Below are 9,859 nucleotides of genomic sequence, written 5' to 3'. Positions count from 1 at the left end.
TCTGCAAGAGCAGAATGTTATGCTACAATATTTTATCTGAGGCCTGAGGATACAAGAATGTATAAGATGCTTGTTTCACCCCACTCAGGCAGGTTGGACAGAAAGGATATTCAGTAAGCTGGCCTTCTTTGTACCCTAGCAGATGGTTCCCATCAAGCTGAGCTTGGTCCAGGACACCATACCTGCCCTGCAGGTGCTCAGTGAGCAGTCTTCAGACCAGAAGTTCCTCTCCATTGTGGCCTGCCCCAGTTTATGTTTCAGGCTGTGCTTCAATTTTGCAATGTTGCTTGCCATGATTAACCTCCTAGAAGAGGCATATATGTAGCTAGATACATTCCCACCAGACTTGAATGGTGTCTAATGAGGAAACTTGGAACATCATGGGCATCTCCTCAGCTCAAAAGAAAAAAACAATCATTGACTGATTTGTGTGTGTATGTATGTACTGAGACTTGAACTTGCACCTATGTACTCTCCCTTAGCTTTTTTTGCTCAAGGCTGGTGCTCAACCACTTGAGCCACCCAATTTCCAGCTTTTTGGTGATTAATTAGAGATGAGTATCATATATTTTCCTGCCAGAGATTACTCTGAACTGTGATCCTCATATTTCAGCATCCTTAGTAGTTAGGATTACAGGTGTGAGCCACTGGTGCCTGATTTTGTGTTTTTAACAGAATATTTTCAGTTTTGGTCTTTTGAAAACAAAAACTTGTTGGCTGAAGATATTTGTCTAGGTGGGAGATGTGTCTCAGCAATACGATACCTGCCTAGTAAAGTTGGGGTCCTGAGTTCAAAGCTTACTACCACCAAAAGAATTATTTTCCTTAACTAAATAGTTTACTAAATTCAGAATAATCTCCTGTGATGAAAAAAAACAACAACATTGTGATGAGATAAAATGATCACTTATGGCTGGGAATGTAGCTTAGTGGTAGAGTGCTTTCTTAGCATACATGAAAGCCCTGGGTTCAATTCCTCAGTACCACATAAACAGAAAAAGCCAGAACTGGTGCTATGGCTCAAGTAGTAGAGTGTTACCTTGAGCAAAAGAAGCTCAGGGACAGTGCCTGGGCCCTAAGTTCAAGCCCCAGGACTAGCCAAAAAAAAAAATCAGTCAAAACTCTGACCCATTCAAGTTTATGTATAGCTTAATAAATCAGGCTTAGGAAGCATCTGGTTCAATTTAGTCCAGGGGAAATATGATGTAATTTCAGCTACAATGGTAGCAATGAAAAGAAGTATACAGATTCAAGATCTCCATAGCCAGCATGTAGACATATCTATTGTGAAGAGACTAAACTAGTAGGTAATATTTTCCAAAAGATTCTTCTCTGCCACACATACAGGTTTTGATGATGTATTATAACCAGAAACTGGTTTTTAAACTATAAGATAGTTTTTTTGTTTTTGTTTTTTTTTTGGCCAGTCCTGGGCCTTGGACTCAGGGCCTGAGCACCATCCCTGGCTTCTTCCCGCTCAAGGCTAGCACTCTGCCACCTGAGCCACAGCGCACCTTCTGGCCGTTTTCCATATATGTGGTGCTGGGGAATCGAACCGAGAGCTTCATGTATAGGAGGCAAGCACTCTTGCCACTAGGCCATATTCCCAGCCCCAGTTTTTGTTGTTGTTGTTGTTGTTGTTGTTGTTGTTTTTAAAGAAAAGCTGGGCACCAGTGGCTTACATCTGTAATTCTAGCTACTCAAGAGGCTGAGATCTGAGGATCATGGTTTGATTTCAGCCTGGGTAAGAATGTCTGTGAGACTCTTATCTCCAATAAATTACCAAAAAAGCCGGAAGTGGAACTGTAGCTCAAGTGGTAGAGTGCTATAGCCTTGAGCAAGAGAAGCTCAGGGACAGTGCCCAGGACCTGAGTTCAAGTCCCAGGACTCGCAAAAACAACAAAAGAGCAACAACCAAACAACAAAGTCCTAGAAAGCAAAAAAAAATCACAAATACGATCATTCTGGGGTAAAACAACTGAAATGTCTTGGAGCCCTTATTTCATATATATATTTGGTGCTAGGTATTAAATCCAGAGCCTTACACATGCTAGGCAAATGTCCAAGAAATAGAGTACATGTTAAGTAGTGGGGACTACAGTAAATTTAGGAAATACAATGGAGAGCAAAAATAGATTTATGTCTCTTTTTTTTCTGAAACAACTTTTTATTAAACAGCAAAGCAGAAATACAACACAATTTTAAATATTTGTAAAATTAAGTCACAAAAGGGATGCAAAATGTTTGCAGTATGACTAGTACATTTTCATATAGTTAAAGTCATTCATCAAATCTTACACTAACACAGAAGATTATCCCATGATTAAAGTAGCTCAAATCTAATAACCACAAGCTCTATTAGTGGATTTCCTTTCCTACTATGATATCAGTATTACCTCTGATGTTGATTCTTTTACCAAATGGAATCTATGAACTGAATTTTTAAAAATTGTTAAGAGAATGACTAAAAGTCTACAAACCAATTAGTTGACTTTACAGAAAGGGTGAGATAAAAATACTGAGCTTACCAATTATACATATAAAACTCTCTAGTTCATGATTCTAATACTAATACATTCTTTAAGGAATTTGGTAACAATTGACTGGGTACAACAAATAAACCTTGCAACCAAACCCTAGAGCTGGTATAGCATGTGGCTTCTGTAAGATCAGTCAAACTTCATCCATTGTCATATATATATTTTTTTCATTCATTCATTCCCAAGAAGGTCTGCTCTGTGCCAGAGATAATATGAGTAGGTATTGGAGTAGGTTGCTACTTTTATCATGTTATTTTCTACCATTTCTATTCCTCCAAGATTTTCTACATCTAATAGATACAGAACCAAAATTCTTTTTTTTTTCCTCAAATTTTTATTATCAAACTGACGTACAGAGAGGTTACAGTATCATACGTTGGGCATTGGATACATTTCTTGTACTGTTTGTTGCCTTGTCCCTTATGCCCCCCTCCCTCCCCCCCTTTCCCTCCTCCCCCCTGGTGTTCAGTTCACTTACACCGAACAGTTTTGCAAGTATTGCTTTTGTAGTTATTTCTCTTTTTTTACCCTGTGTCTCTCGAATTTGGTATTCCCTTTGAATTTCCTACTTCCAATACCAGTAAACACGGTTTCCAATATACTCAGATAAGATTACAGAGATAGTGTAGGTACAAACATAGGAAGGTGATACAAAACATTATCTATAATAGAAACTACACATACACATAGGACGTTGAAAGTGGTTACAACTGTGATATATCACTTGTTTCCATAACATGGAGTTCATTTCAATTAGCATCATCTTATGTGTTTCTAAGGGTATAGCTATTGGGCCTTGTGATGCTCTGCTATGGCTTGCCTAAACCTGTACTAATTATTCCCAATAAGGGAGGCCATAGAGTCCATGTTTCTTTGGGTCTGGCTCACTTCACTTAGTATAACTTTTTCCAAGTCCTTCCATTTCCTTACAAATGGAACAATGTCATTCTTTCTGATAGAGGCATAAAATTCCATTGTGTAAATGTACCACATTTTCCTGATCCATTCATCTATGGAGGGGCATCTGGGTTGGTTCCAGCTTCTCGCTATGACAAATTGTGCTGCGATGAACATTGTTGTGCTGGTGGCATTACTGTGATCAGAACCAAAATTCTTATCTTTTCAGATATCAGTGGGTTATTTAGTGCAAGAACAATTTTTTAAACAAATCTCAACTTGAGAATTTAGTTTCAAATTAAAATCCTCTTAATAGCCCCAATCTGTTTTCAACTGGTTAAAGAGAAACCAGCAGTCCTGTTCTATTACTAGAAAGCACAACTGAGAATCTTTAGGTAAGGTTTTGGTTAACTTCAGGAGTTACAGATCAGGTTACTGTCAGGGTGATTACTATTCCAAGTATTTTTACAAATGTGGAACCCGTCTTGACTTAGGAGAAGGGGAGTTGGGGGGGGGGTGAAGATGGAGGAGAGGCACACAATGGCGGGTAGGTACATACATAAAGCTGTGCATTCAGTACATGATTTTGATCACATTTTCACAACATGGTTATTTTCTTGTATATCTTACTAAGTAAGCGTGTAATAAAAGACATTGCTAAGCCTATATATCAAAGCAAATTCAATAAAACATTTATTTTCAAGTTTCATAAATATATGCAATTCTAATTATAAAGTCTCTACAATACATCTGCACATTTTCTTAGACTAACATAATACACAGACTCATGAAGTCTCCGGTTAAGTAGTTAATTTTGCCTAGAATTGACATTATCTTCATAAATATTCAAGGAAGCCACAAACAAAGGTACTGTAACTTTTGGAATCTACCCAAGTTTTAAAGGGAGAAGAGAAGAAGGGAGCGGGAAGGGAAGAAGAGAGAGAAAAAGAGGGGGTAGTGGGGCAGAGAGAGACAGAGAGAGAGAGAGAGGCAGCAATTCCATACATGAGAAGGGAACTCAATTCCTTACTTTTGCTTTTCGCGTCAGTTGTTTAGAAAACACTAGAAGCAGACTTGAGGTTTTCTATATATTCTCCAAGAACTTGGTCCTCTGATTTTTAGCTTCAGAATTTCTTCCTTAACTGCATCTACTCTTGCTGAGAGATCTTCAAGTGTGTGTTGAAGTTCCAACACTTGATTAATAAGTCTTGTTTTTTCCTCCAGTTCCACCTGATTTTTAGCATCAACATCCATGTCCACGTTCATCATCCTGGGCACCGAACTGCCTTGGACCAGAAACCCCCATGAATGGTCGTAGGAGGGGCCAGGAGGGGCGGGATCCCAGATCACACCTCAGCCTATGTTGATGGTGCTTATTCATTGAAGAGAAAGGCAGCTTTCTCACTAAGGTCAGACAACAGGAAGTAAAGTTGTTAACTAGGGGAGGGTGGAGGGGGGAATGAGGGAGGAGGTAACAAACAGTTCAAGAAATGTATCCAATGCCTAATGTATGAAACTGTAACCTCTCTGTACATCAGTTTGACAATAAAAAAGAAGAAAATTAAAAAAAAAATTAAGTTGTTAACTATGCTAAGAGATAAGATAGAAACAGTAAGAGGAATTTTTTGCTCTTACAAAGAGATGAAGGAGGTCTCCCTGAGGAATGGATGGAGAATTAAAGGATGTAGAAGAAAGAGTTAGCTAACAGAAAAGTGAACATTGCAGACACAGGGAACAGAGAACAACAAAGGTTCTAGACACAGCAAAATGGTTTGTGTGACCAGAAGAGGAAAAAGAACCCACAGAGAAGAGACAGACATGAAGGACCACAGAATACTGGTCAGGAAAGCCTTGGAAAAAGTGTTTCAAAAAGGAGGTGAACAACAGAATCAAATGCCACTGAGATTAAGAAACATGAGAACTGAAAATGTCCTCTGGATTTCATAACATGTAGGTCACTGGTGAGCATAGCAGAATGATGGGCCAGAAGCCAGGATGGAATTGAGAATGAGTGGACAATGAGGAAATAGAGAGATCAAGAATATTAATTAGAAATTACATTTGAACACATATAATGGAATCTGCTGATAATGGCTTACCCAGGTGGGGTTACTGTCTCACATAAAAATAATGGCAGTGCTGGGCAGGGCACCGGTGGCTCCTGCCTATAATTCTAGCTACTCAGGAGGCTGAGATGTGAGGATCATGGTTTAAAGTCAGCCCAGGCAAGAAAATCTGTAAGACTCTTATCTCCAATATACTACTCACAAAAATCCAGAAGTGGTGCTGTGGCTCAAGTGGTAGAAAGCTAGCCTTGAACCAAAGAAGCTCAGGGACAGTGCACAGGCCCAGAGTTCAAGCCCTATGATCGGCCCAAATAATAATAATAATAATAATAATAATAATAATAATAATAATAATAATAATAATGGCAGAGGCAGGTCAGTGCAGTGGCTCTATAATGTTACCAATGTCCTAGAATCCTCTGTTCTGTTATCTTCAGTGTATAGCTTTTTCTTTCACTGCAAATGTGAGAGTTATTCTGCCTCCAGTCAGTATTTCCGATGGGAAGGAAGAAATGCCAAAGAGAAAGTTCTGATGCTTACATGAGGAAAGCAGAAATTTGTTTATCCTCAATTGACTTCATTTAATACATCATTATTAGCAAGAAATCTGTCACATGGCTGCTCCAAGCTGCAAGACAGGCTAGGAAGTGCAGCTTTTTATCTAGGTTCATTGCAGTATCAAAACCCAAGAAATTTAGTTTCTGTTAGAAAGAAGAGGAGATACACAGAAAGTACAATTCAAATATTCAAAAAGTATGTCCATAAGGGGAAAGAGAGAGACAAGAGATGAGATGATAGCTAGAGGGGGAATGTGGGACTGAGTGGCTCTTAAAAATTGAGAATGAGGACTGGGAATATGGCCTAGTGGCAAGAGTGCTTGCCTCAGTATACATGAAACCCTGGGTTCGATTCCTTAGCACTATATATATTGAAAATGGCCAAAAGTGGTGCTGTGGCTCAAGTGGTAGAGTGGTAGCCTTGAGCAAAAAAGAAGCCAGGGACAGTGCTCAGGTCCTGAGTTTAAGGCCCAGGACTGGAAATAAATAAATAAATAAATAAGAATGACTTGAATGTATTTAGAGCTAAATGAACAGGATCTAAGAATAGAAAGTTCTATAATCCCAGGCACTTAGGAAGTTTAGGATAGAGGAGTTAAATGTTATTGATATCAAGGTCCAGACTCAAAACAATAAAATAAAATAAAAATAGGATAAGAAAGAAGGAAAAGGAGAGGTAAAAAGGAGGAGGAAGAAGACAAGGAGAAAGAGACAGAATAAGAGAGATGGAGAGATTATAGTAAATGCAAAAATGGGTTATTGATAGTACAATATTCCTTAGAAGGAGGGAAAAGGATGGGATTTCTATCAGGAAAGAAAGATTAACATTAGGAAAAGAGCAAGATGGCTAAGCCTTCTATTGAAACCACAAGAAGAAGATAGGACTTTTATATTCTATTGGTCTATATTGTAGGAGGTCAGGTTAGTTATTGGCAGTGAGAAGATAGAAGGAAGTGGTCAGAAATCTCAGAGGTTAAAATGTGAAATAGCTGATGTAAAGAATGAATGAGTCATTTGATCTCAGACATTTATCAGGAGACATTCTGATGATAGTAATGATATGAATTATCATTTCCCCCAAGTAGATCAGTAACAATTATAAAAGATTAGGCTGTCTTCAAAGTACCTAATCAGTGGAATCAAACATATTGAATGAAATGAACTTTCCATGCTCTGTCCTATAAAATAAAAGCATTTTTCACTGATCAGGTAAAAAAAAAAATTAGTGACTCTTGTTAGCATTTCTCCAGCCTCAGGTCCTCAGCTCCTTCTATTAGCCCCCAGATCCACCCATACCTAATGAGCCACTCCTACTTACTACCTACCCACTTCCCCTTTTACCCCCAGAGAGAGAAGCTTCCACCTGGGTAAGGTGCAGATGCCATGTAGCTCCCTGTCCTGTAGGACAGGACCCACTAATAAACCTCCTTATGAACCTTCTTCTCCTGTCTGTGATTATCTCGATATGGTCCCCTGGGATGACCAGGACATATCCTTTCATTGGTGCCGAACCCGGGATAGGTTCCCTGGTGGATTTGCTCCTCCATTTCTGGGGGGGTCCAAGCTGCCCCCGGGACCTATTCTGTTGTCCTAAGCCCGCCCAGAGGACCACCAAGGTAACTTCTCCTGACCAAGTGCTCTACTTCCATGTACCACAAAAACAACTGATTTGAACCTCCAACCAGGGTGAGTGACCATTAACCAGGGGCTCGGATCCAGTTTTCTGTAGGGTCACAGGGCTGAGGCTTCAGAGCCACATTTTCTGTAGGGTCACAGGGCCAAGGCTTCAGAGCCACACAGAAAAAAAAAAAATCTTGTCGCCAAGTTCCGAGCCCCACTCCCAGGGACTGGTAGTCACAGGACAGTAGGTCCAGGGAATCATCAATTGGTGTGAGGACCTCAATTAGCTGTTTATTCCCTCAGTGGACTCCGCTTTGGAGTCAACTGAACAGAGCCCCACTGGGACGCTGGGTTGGTTATCTCTAGTTCAGCTCCACTGGTCACTCATCAGTGGGGGACAGTCTAAAATGCTTTAGGAAAGCTGCTCAAGTTTGAGCCCAATCTTACAAATTTGGAATATTTTACAGGACTTACATAACTTCTATGAGTGCTCAGATAGAATTCTCTGTGTGTGTCTCTCTCTCTCTGCTTCTGTCTCTCTGCCTCTCTCTAAACTCTTCTGCCTTCCTGTGATATAGGATGGGCTGGTACTAGTTTCCAAAGGTACCAATGTTTGTTTAACATCTACTTTGAAAGACACAAAGAAAGGTTTTCTGTTCTTGTTATTGATGTTTGTTAATCTTGGAGATTTGGTTAAATTCTGCTTGTTGTTGGCTAAATCCTAAGTTTTCTCTAGCATTGACCACTGTGGTGAACAATACAATTGGTTTTAGCAAGCGCCATCTTGGTCCATCAAGGTTCCAAAAACTCTTGGAGATGGAGTCCCAGTCCCCCAGGTAATGGGCATGTCAAATTCCTCAAGGCAGGGCCGGGATGTGGAGATTCAAGCTCCCAGTAACCCTTCCCCCCACCCTGAACTCTGTAACTGCCACCTTTCAATTCAAATGTTCAAAGGTGAAGGTGTCTTGCTGTGAGCCTGCTAAGGTTCTGACCAGCTTGACAGCCATTACCCCGTGCCACGTGTCTGTGTTCTGTTCATGTCCTGTCTCCCATCTCCTGGACCTTCTCTGGCCATAGCATCCCACTTCAGCTCCCCATTGGAGCTGAACTGGTTTCTCAAAATGTGGCTTCTCCATTTCCTTGCTGGGTAATCTGTGAAAATTTTTGTTTGCTGGAAAAGTTTTTTGTTTTCTAACTGAACACGTGGTTCTAAAATATGAGCAAAATAATATCATTTTGCCACTGGAATTCCAGAAAACTTACATGGCCAAAAGAAAAAAAAAAAAAGAAAGAAATTCTAAGTGCACCCCAAAGCTTGTGCACAACTGTCTGTATGTCTGTCTGTTTGTCTGTTGGTAAAACATGTAAAAACTGGCATCAAGGTTTCAAAATTTCTTGCTTTTGACTACTATTTTAACTTCTAAGTCTTGTGTTAAACTGATCTTTGCAGCCTGTGGGTCACAGTCACAGTGAAGAGCCTGGAGGCAATCCTGACTCTGATCACCAGACTCCAAACCAAAAGAAAAAACCCAGGTTTTTTTTTTTTTTTTTTTTTTTTTGGCCAGTCCTGGGCCTTGGACTCAGGGCCTGAGCACTGTCCCTGGCTTCTTCCCGCTCAAGGCTAGCACTCTGCCACTTGAGCCACAGCGCCGCTTCTGGCCGTTTTCTGTATATGTGGTGCTGGGGAATCGAACCTAGGGCCTCGGGTATACCGAGGCAGGCACTCTTGCCACTAGGCTATATCCCCAGCCCAAAACCCAGGTTTTAAACCCAAACTGATCATGTTTGGGTACAAGCAAATGTGCCTAAGAAAAACTCCAAAAGGTTCAAATATGCAGCACATGGTATAAGTACAATGATGTAAAACCAGTGTGTTATTCTTTATGTCCATCTATACTAAAAGTCAAGTGTACATCTGGTCCTGACAATTCTTTGGTATAGACAAAGGTTTTGCTTCTCCATTTTTCTCTCCTGTGCTCTCATAAACTCTTTAAGATCAAGGGACCAGAGTAATTTTGGAACAAGTGTGCAAATGTGGCTGCTAACCTCAATTCTCCTGACCCAGGATTGATATTTTGCTTTATAGGATGCAGGTCAACATGTGTGTTAGCTGCGTGGACTGTGGCAGACCGTGGCTACAGGAAGCTTCCTCCACAGTCTGCTCCCAAACTGCCTCGTT

The 9,859-nt window shown here is 40.3% G+C and overlaps 1 pseudogene; it reads right to left on the bottom strand.

Moving 5' to 3' along the window:
* Positions 1-3,746: 3,746 nt before the first annotated feature.
* On the bottom strand, positions 3,747-4,790 carry LOC125355981 (annotated as a pseudogene).
* Between the last annotated feature and the right edge of the window lie 5,069 nt (positions 4,791-9,859).

Source organism: Perognathus longimembris, chromosome 8, assembly GCF_023159225.1.
Source record: "Perognathus longimembris pacificus isolate PPM17 chromosome 8, ASM2315922v1, whole genome shotgun sequence".
Classification (NCBI taxonomy): domain Eukaryota; kingdom Metazoa; phylum Chordata; class Mammalia; order Rodentia; family Heteromyidae; genus Perognathus; species Perognathus longimembris.
This window is presented reverse-complemented; position numbering and strand designations above follow the sequence as displayed.